Here is a 10081-nt window from a genome sequence, read left to right on the forward strand (position 1 = left end):
CTGTCCTGATAATGCCTATCGCCTCCAGAGAAAGGGAAGTGCCTAGAAGATGTAAAAGGAAACTTAGTTTGATAGCATCCTGTCTGGCAAGAACTCAGTTATCAATAGCTGGGATGTGAAATCCTCACTTCTGTATTGTTTTGTCATTATAGTTTCCACTTTACTATTGTTTATTTGCATGGTCTCTGTCTGGTTCTGTGATTGTTTCTGTCTACTGTATAATTAATTTTGCTGGGTGTAAACTAATTAAGGTGGTGGGATATAATTGGTTACATAATCATGTTACAATATATTAGGATTGGTTAATTAAATTTCAGGAAAATGATTGGTTAAGGTATAGCTAAGCAGAACTCAAGTTTTACTATATAATCTGTAGTCAATCAGGAAGTGAGTGGGTGTGGGTGGGAGAGATGGGAACAGGGGATGGGGGTAAGGAATTTGGAATCATGTTTTGCTAAAGAGGGAAATGGGAACAGGGAATGGGGGTGGGGAAATTGGAATCATGTTTGGCTAAGGGCAGGAATGGGAACAGGGACACAGGTGTAAGGCTCTGTGGTGTCAGAGCTGGCAAGGAGGATACTAAGGAAGGAAACTGGAATCATGCTTGCTGGAAGTTCACTCCAATAAACATCAAATTGTTTGCACCTTTGGACTTCGGGTATTGTTGCTCTCTGTTCACGCGAGAAGGACCAGGGAAGTAAGTGGGTGAAGGAATAAGCCCCCTAACAGACATGCTTTCAGGTCCCTGCCTTCCTTCCCAATTGTACCAGGGGCGCCACTCTCCAACTTGCCCTCCTCAGGCAAACGTTGTCCTTGTCCCCCCGAAAAAGGTGAACCTTAGTGGGCTCCTTGTGGGATGGGGCCAATACGGCAGCTAGTATTTAAAATATTCAGCAAGGGGCCATAAAAAACAAATGGTTAAAACAATTTTAAAAGGCCATAAAACTGGTCACAAGTGCAAATCTCACCCACCTTACAGTGGCCACCGCCACCCTTAAACATACTGCCAAATTGTGCCATACTGCCATACCTCCACACGCAAAATACCTTGCAAAACTAATTAAAACCATAATTAAGGCCAAAAACCAACTAGCATAAAATTTTGTGTGCTCCCAGCTTCAACAATATTTAACCCAACAAGTCTGTAGCATCCAAAAGAATGTACTCCATGAAGCCCGGCCCAGAGAAATCCATTCCCACTCAGGGATTCTTCGGGAGCAATGGCCTTTTCGCAATTTCTGAAGGCTCACTAACTGAAAGTGCACAGGCACAGCCTGCTCCTTCACAGCCTTTGGTCCCATAAAAAAAGTGGGGGCCTCTGCTATAAAAGATCCAACCAGGCCTTTGGAAAGCCTGCCTCTGGAACTGAGTGGTCCATCACAACATGTGGAAGGTGGTGCCCCCCAACAACACGGCTAAGCAGTATGTGCTGACTACATCTTCTAACTATCAGCATATATGGATTGCAAAGGGCAACACTTGGCAACTGTGGCCTCTAAAGCCCCCTCAAACAATGTGTAAAAAAAAAAGGCAATACCAGGCCGCTTTTATCATCAGGCCTGCTCTGAACAAGGAGGAGTTTGGTCACTGGTTTTACCTCAGGGTTTGGGAGTGTGTTCCTCTTCTTTCTGTTGCTCTTGGACTGGTATTGACATTTCTGCACTGGGGTTCAGGCACCCATAGTCAGGGCTGCTCTAAGTTCAACCCACAAGAGCAATTCTGGTGGCTGGAGTTCGACAGGGCAGGAACACCCTGACCATGCCTTATATGCCTGGAAGAGCTGCCCTGGAATCTTCTGTGGACCAGTTAACCTGGCCTTCCAGCTTCTTGCTGGGCAGCTGGAGCGTAGAAGATCGATGCCTTTGTTGTTTTGGGATTTGTTTATACACATCCTTTACAACTTGGAGGATTTAGCCACATTTTTTAGGCGTTGTTTTGAGAAGTTATGCTACCAATTTTTAGTCTTTTACTTGAGATGTAGTACCCTATTTCTTTGTTTTTATAACTGGGATTTATATCAGTTTTTTGTTTCTGGGGAATGTGTCCCTCTTTTTTTATTTTTTATTTTTTTTCCTTTCTTTGTATCTGATTCATATCCTGTATTTCCCACAAGTATTGTTCTGGGGTTAGCAGTGTTTCCCCCCTCATGATAGCTAAAGAGATTTCAAATGACATAGTTACAAATTCTTCCCATCCCTGAACACATCTGTGGGATATCCAGCTGAATTCAATGACATTTCCGCTTCCCTAGTAGGATAGTTAAAAACAAAAACGAATACACTTGGGAAACAAGCTGTGTTTTGGAATGGCTGCTTGTCATTTCAGGAAGAATTTAAGGCTGTATGTGTGAGTGCAGAAGAATCATTGTGCAAACAAAAGGAACAATCAAATCAAACAACAAAAGCAGTTAACTTGAATCCAAGACCAAGACCATGGCACAAGAGATATTTATTTATCTATCCATTGTTACTGCCCTCATCAGCGTGGTATCTGAGATCTTTCACAATTCTAAAAGAAAATATTTCTACAGATTTGAAGACCTAGAGCCTAAATCAACTTAGGTCCATTTACTTCAGGGATATTATGCTTATTGACATCAGCTGAGGAGCCGGTGTAGTCCTCCAGAAGAGTGAGAAGAGGAAGGATGATCCAGTGACTCGAGTGTTAGCTTACAGTAGTGGTTCTCAACCTGTGGTCCGCAGGCTGCTTGTGGCCCAATCAGCAAACAGCTGCGGCCCAAGTGACATACTGAGGGCCATACAGGTAGTATTGGATGCAGCCCACAATGGTAAATAGGTTGAGAACCACTTAGAGTTTAGGAGATGTGATTTCAGTTCCCTGCTCTGTTACAGACTTCCTATGTGATGCTGGGTGAGTCATTTAGCCTCGCAGTATCCCAGTTTCCCATCTGTAATATGAGAATAATAACAGGGGTATTGTGAGGATAAATATATTGATTGTTTGGTGCTCAGATACTGTGATAATAGGAACGATATAAGTACCTAAGGTAGAAACCTAGACAGAGAAGAGGTTAACTCTCACAGAGTTAAATACAAAGAGAAACCTCTCTCTGTAATATCTTCCAAATCTTCCAGATTAAAGATGAAGTCTTGAATTTATTAAAGTCAGTCACATATTGAGACCAGATGCTCCAAAACAACTGAGGTGGTCATGGTTAAAAATGGGGAAGAGAAAATCTAAGAGGCCTTGCAGGATAGCCTTCTATATATTTTGGCTTGCTTTTCCTACCCAGTTTTCCCTAAACCTCTTCAGTACCTCTTCGGTTCTTCCTGCTTAACCGTTAACTTTTCTAAAATAAATTTTTGTAAACTTCCAGGTCTCACTCAAACGCCAGCTCATTACAGAAGCCCATGCTGTGAGAACACATTCCTTTTCCTTGGAGTGGATATGGAATATTCAGAAAATATGGGATGTGGAGTGTGTACAAATTTCGAATTTAATGACCCTCTCTGGAAATTTGAAACTGAGCTGCTTGCATCTTGGAGTGAAAAACACCATCGAGCAGTGACTTTAAGTGCATGTCTTACAGCTGCATGGCAGGAGGAGTCGGTAAGGACTGGAAGGAGGGTGCTAAAGATGTGGTTGCTTAAAGATGCCTTGTAGTAAATTGAAATATAGAGAAACAACCCTTCCCATTATTGAAATGTATTATTTGTCCCACAGTAGTGCCCAAAGGTCCCAGTCAGGATTGGAGCCTCATTGTGCTGGGTGCTGTACAATTATGGAATAAAAGACAGTCCCTGTCCCAAGAAGTTTGCAATCAAAAGCCATGAGCCTGGAAAGTTTTATGCCCATATCTAATTTAAAGCATGTGAATAGTCTCATTGAAGTCCTTAAAGTGAAGCATGTGTGCAAGTATTTGCAAGATCAGGGCCTAAATACAGTCAAGAGGCAACAAGAAGAGTAGAATACAATAGACTGAGAAAGAGGGGAGACAAAGGTGATTGCAAGAGGAACACAAGGTTGAATACGTTCTTAGCTAAGTGCACAGATTGGAGGCACAAATGTTTGTTTCTTATAAGTTAGGTGGAAAAGATATTAATGAATCACTAACTGGCCACCTGCCAAGTCAGCATCATTAAGCAGTTTACTATAGTCAGCATGGAAGAGGGGGTCCAGTGATTTGGATAGGATGTTCATATATAGAGCATATGAGATTTTTCTCTTCTTTCATTCATCAGTGTGCTCTTGACAGTTCAACTTTTCCTGTGGCTTTCCTTAATTAAAGCCTTTGTCACAATTAGCTTCTGAGAAATGTTCATGAAGTCACAAAGAGGGGATTATTTGAGGTGTGAAATAAACAGCAAGAGCCAATGAGCTCTGAAGAAATAAAGGCCAAGAGGTTCAAACCTGGGTGCCTAAAACTGCCTCCTAAATCCATGTCTAGTCACCTAGCAAGAAGTGGTCTGATCTTCAAAGATTCCCAGCTCTCGTAATTCCCAGAGGTTGCTGGAGTTGTTCAGCACCTCTGCTAAAGGGAAGCCAGTGTTGCTTGATAGGGGTAAAAAGCCGCATGTGAGGGACAGATCTATGGTGTCTCCAGGGCCAGGTGTCCAAGAGCTCAGCATGAAAATCTAGCCTTCATTTAGGTATCTCACTAGGAGTTGAGCCCTTTAGAAATATCTGACCCCCATTGGATCAGCTTTTCCATTGCATTGTTCTCTCCTCCCTGTCTCTGCTCTTCCTGTCAGTGTCTTGATTTGTTTTGCATTCTGCCTGTTCACTGATCTGTTTTTCTATTGGATTTTAGGTTTCTGTCACCTCTCTGCTCTTTTTTTCATAGTTTCTCCAAGGTGAAATGAAACCTAATAATAACTGAGTGTGAAAAAAATTTTAAAATCAGTAATGTTGCAGGGGCCTTGATGCTAGACAAAATGAATTATTAGGTGTATTTTCAAAATGAACCACTAAGGAGCTGATCCTGCAAAACCTTCTCATACAATTATTTCAAGGGGACTTAATGAGTAAATATCTGTAGGACTGGGCCCTAGAGGACAAAACAGCAGCCAACCAGTAAATACCTTGTGCTCTGGCACACCATTATGCACTTTAATGTGCTGTATTTTTACAGCTAGGGACCCAGAAAATTCCCAGGACTCTGTGCTGGATCAAGGTCAATATCACCTTGTTGGTATTCCATGACCTGCACAGAAAGCCTCAGCAGCTGTTCCTGGCCTGCAGCTGAGACTGCAAGTTCCAGTTACTCCCAGTCATTCCTTGCAGGTGTCTACTGAACTTTGCATCCTGCAGGTAGATCTCATGGAGGTCAAAGATGCTTCCCCCCGCCCCATGAGCGGACAGTCTCCCCTGCTCTGAGCAATCTGTGCTACTGAATTACCTGGTTTGGACTGGCGTTTTCTAACCCCTAGAGCATCAAACCAAAATGTTCACTCATGGTCACAGTCACTCTAATGCGATGTGTGCATGTCTACACCCCCATACCATGTTAAAAGGATTCTCTTTGATGGGCTTATGGTGAGGATTTGCAGCGGCTCTCTGCACCAGGGTGAAGATTGGAGGTCCCCCCACACCTGCGGCAGTGCTGACTACCTGCATCACTCCTGGGTTATTACTAATCAATGCTTTACCACTGTTGTAACCACACCTGTGTTGGTATTTCTTGCTCAGGCCTGTACCACTCGCCACCCTGACCTGCTTGCTCCCTTGGCACATAAATTGTAACAGAGCATAGAGATCTCCAGCACAGGTCTGTGGCGTGCTGAGAGGATTAAGGGCCTTCTTCACTGTCACGGGAATTTTTGTGTGGTCCCAGAAATATCTGGTAGTCAACTGCTGTGCTATTCCAGCATTGTGCTGATTGCCACCTTTTGCTCCCCTTTGATTCCAGCTCTGGACCTCCTCCCCTGGGGATCCAGTGGGGCGCTGGCCAAGGTTCACTGCTCTGAGGTTCTCCCAGACACCCGGTGTTTTTCTCTGCATGAAAGCAATGAGAGTCTGGGTTTAACAATATCACTTTTACATGCACAATCCAGAAATCAGAGTGGGTAGCTGCCGCCAAGAGTTCTCAGATCTCTTGTCTCTGCAGCTACAAGCATCTCTTTGCAGAATGTCAGCAGCTGCACACAGCCCATCCGTTAGCCCAGGGAAGGGGACACCCAGTGGCACCTCTCATGCTCTCCCCTTCCTCAAGATTAGGAGACTTTCCATAGTGTCACCAATCCCCACCTGCTAGTTCTGTAGTGTGAACAAGCCTGAGCAGGTAACACACCATATGGGGGGGGTGTTGCAGTGCCAGTACCCCCATCCCCCATCATCTTGGGGTCAGGTACATGCATGGTAGCCCCACAGTTAAGTCAATATGGTTGCCCTCAGCCACCAGGCTGCATAGTCCAATGGCCAGAGTCAACAGGACTCCTTGACTGCAGGGGAGCACAACCCAATGGCCAGAGTCAATACAGCCACCTTCGACTGTAGGGTGGGGTGGCCAAGTGGCCAGTGCCTGGGGGCCATCACCAGGGGATGGCAGCCCCAGTAGGGGGGCCCAGGCCCACCCAACTCCACCAGGCCCCAACCCAAGGTGGTGACAGTGGCAGAGTGGTCCACCACTGTGTCAGCAGGGAATCCCCCTGAAACACACTGACCTCATAAGGGTGAGAGGTACCACTCCCTCACCCACCCTGGGTTACTTCCTAATGGCTTTTCTGCAGCAGCAGTCCATAGGGCATCAGGGACTCCAGGCTCTCCAGCACCAAACACTCCCTGGAGTTCCAATAGCAGCAGGGCTCTGGTCCAGGTCTTGGGCTCCTAGAGATAAGGGCTGGAGCCTCTACTAAGCATCCTTCCCCCTTGGCAGTCCACCCAGAGTGACCTATGCTGCTCCCTTTTATACTGCAGCAGCAGTTGGAGACTGCCCAGCAGAGTGGAGGGGGCGTGGCTTCAGATGCTAAGAGCGCTGCTTTAACCCCTTCTGCTCCAGTGCGGGGCCAGTCCACCCCATCACAGGTGGTCACAGCCACCTCAGGCTCATCAGCTGCCATGCTGGGCCATGTTTGTCAGGTGTCCTGATTCAGTTGGGGCAAGACAGTGTTGTTAATCAGCGATGTGTTCCCTCTCTGTCCTGGGCGGCTTGGACAAGGGAGGAGAAATGCTTGGGGCGGGCTGTGCCTGCAGTTTTCCTCTCTGACCATTGCCCTGCTGCTGGGGACCCAGAGTTTGTGCCCATTTGCTACCAGTCTGATGGCTTCCTTGCTCTGAGTTCAATACACTTCAGGGTGAAGCAGCTGAACTTGCCTTTGGCTGATGCACCCTGCAGAGGAAAGGCAGCTGCCCTAGGGAGAATGCTCCAGAGGAGAGGGGATGAAGGAAAGAGTGACAGGAAGGGGGAGACATTAGGGTGCCTGAATGGGGTTGCCATCCGCCCGCTGGAGAGGCTGGAGCTGAAGATGCTGGGTGCTGCCCCAGCGGCACTGAAGGAAACTAGCTGGCCATGAGGCCAGTCCCCACAGGAAGGCAAGGGGGAGAGGGAGAAGGGGAAGTCAAGCTCTGTTTTGTGGGAGTTGGAGGGTGCATGGCTAAAGGCTGTGTGGGCTGCTGGGGGTCTCCATGCATTGAAACAAGTGTCAGACCATCAGGATGGGTCTTCACACCTTCGGAACTCTCCTGTCACAGCTGGAAGACTGGATTTTTGCCATGCTGATTAATAAAAAGAAAAGGAGTACTTGTGGCACCTTAGAGACTAACCAATTTATTTGAGCATGAGCTTTCGTGAGCTACAGCTCACCTCATCGGATGCATACCGTGGAACCTGCAGAAGACATTATATACACAGAGAGACCATGAAACAATACCTCCTCCCACCCCACTGTCCTGCTGGTAATAGCTTATCTAAAGTGATCATCAAGTTGGGCCATTTCCAGCACAAATCCAGGTTTTCTCACCCTCCACCCCTCCCCCTCCCCCACAAACTCACTCTCCTGCTGGTAATAGCCCATCCAAAGTGACCACTCTCTTCACAATGTGTATGATAATCAAGGTGGGCCATTTCCTGCACAAATCCAGATTCTCTCACTCCCTCACCCCCCTCCAAAAACCACACACACAAACTCACTCTCCTGCTGGTAATAGCTTATCCAAAGTGACCACTCTCCCTACAATGTGCATGATAATCAAGGTGGGCCATTTCCAGCACAAATTCAGGTTTTCTCACCCCCCCACCCCCATACACACACAAACGCACTCTCCTGCTGGTAATAGCTCATTTTGCAACTCTCCTTGTTGTGAACAAACACCATTCCCACCGCAATCTGCAGAACATATTAGTTGGGAAGAAAATAAATTGTTTTTAAAAGCCTGAAAACCACACCAGCTGTGAGGCCCTGCAAATTGAGAAAGTCACCGTATTGCCAATGCCCAAAGCAGTCAAACGATGAATCAGGGCCCCAGAAATCAGGAGGCTGTCCTAAAAATCATGGGATTTAAAAAACAAAAAGTTGGGTGTTTTTTATTTCCCTTCTGTTTTTTGAAATTGTAGTGTGCACTCAGCTCATGTTTTCCAGCTTTGCTCTGCAAATGTGCAGAGTTCTCTACTAGGAACTGCTGGGGTTTATTTTCAATGAAGGCTGAGATTCTGTCGCAGTCACTTGGATCCAGAAGGTGGGGCTTTAAGAAAAACACCAAATAGTGTGAGACTCAGTATAAAATTGCAAGAGTTGGCAGCCCTGCATTTGTATAACAATCATCAAAAAGTCACCCGACTGGAGCCAAGACCTATCCAGCATCCGAGAGACTGAGGACACTCAAGCTTATTTGGAAAATTGCCCTTGTAAAAATGTTTCAAACTCTACTGGCAGCTCTCCATGTGGGCCAGGTTCGTTCCTGAAAATCTCAGCCCCGTTGCATATAGCATCTACAATTTCGGCATTCAGAAAATAACATGGAGTTCCCCAGGAGGGATTCAGACTGGCTAGCGGGGAATATGAGCAATGCAGGAGCTCTGGCTTACACGAGAGAAACAGCAGCGTGTGAGCAGTTAAAACCCAGGCCTGGTTCCCACTTCCCAGTCATGTATTTTCACACTTTTTGGTAATAGTGTTATTTTTGTCCCTCTCTCCTCCTCGGCCTCTTCTCTTGGCTGCTGCTTATGTTAGCCCTCTATTAGGCAGTCAGTAAAACCTCTCTTGCTAATGGACATTAATGTGTTTCCTTCACCCCTCAAAGTAAATGACTTCTCGTTCTCTTTCTGAGGTCCCTTTGTGGCATGGAGGGCTTTGTGGGCAACACAGTGGAAACCCAACCCCCATGCTGCTGCCCCAGCTCCATTTTTCAGGCTGCCTGACTGCCCCCAGATGCCGCACTGGTGGCTGTTCCTAGTTTTAGATACTGTGTTTCAGGAGAAAGGGTGGAAGGGATTCAGAGGGGCTTTTTGATCAGACTGGCCTTGATTAGGAGGCCACGAGCCTGAACTGCTCAAGGACGGGTCTCGCTGTTCTTAGGAGTGAGTGGTGGCCAGCCTCAGCGCAGGAGCCAGCCCAGGCTTTGGAAGAATTCCGTGGATCTTGTTTCAGGTATTGGTTTTATTCGTGGCACTGTTCTGGTCTCCTTTCAGTGTGGCCTGAACTGTTCTTTTTAAAAAGCAAGGCAGCCACACTGGCTTTGCCATCTTGGCCTCCCAGGGCTATGTGGCCAGCAAGTCCCCTCCCTGCTGACCCCACAGCCTCTCCAGGGGTGCCTGACACGTCATTCTGGGATGGAAGGCAGGAGGATGCTGGGAGAGGATTGGGGTCTTTGAGTGGGTGAGAAAAAGAGAAGGAGCACAGCATTATACACCTGTAAAGCCTGGGATCTAGCACAAGGGCCAGCTGGCATGTATTTCTTGAACTGCAGCCAGCTTAATATTGTGATGGCCAAGGTCTTGCCTGGATCATATATGCTATATGGACAGTGAGGAGGATAATATTCAGCTGTTTGGAAGCTGTGCTGCATAACCTGCCTGTATGGAGGGTTCATGTCCAGTTGAATGGTAATGCAACATTTCCTTCCAGGTATTACCAGGGAATCATACTTTTCGGTGAACACATGAGGTCAAGCTTAGCACCTGATC

The 10081-nt window shown here is 46.6% G+C and overlaps 1 long non-coding RNA gene across 1 annotated transcript in view; it reads left to right on the forward strand.

Annotated features, from left to right (window-relative positions):
• Positions 1-3722, forward strand: part of LOC311523996 — a 30107-nt gene extending 26385 nt beyond the window's left edge. Inside the window, exon 3 of the long non-coding RNA XR_014712459.1 lies at positions 3338-3722. This is a non-coding gene — a long non-coding RNA (uncharacterized lncRNA). The remainder of the gene's footprint in view (positions 1-3337) is intronic.
• The last annotated feature ends 6359 nt before the right edge of the window (positions 3723-10081 follow it).

This window comes from Lepidochelys olivacea, assembly GCF_965140295.1.
Source record: "Lepidochelys olivacea isolate rLepOli2 genome assembly, chromosome: 7".
Lineage (NCBI taxonomy): Eukaryota > Metazoa > Chordata > Testudines > Cheloniidae > Lepidochelys > Lepidochelys olivacea.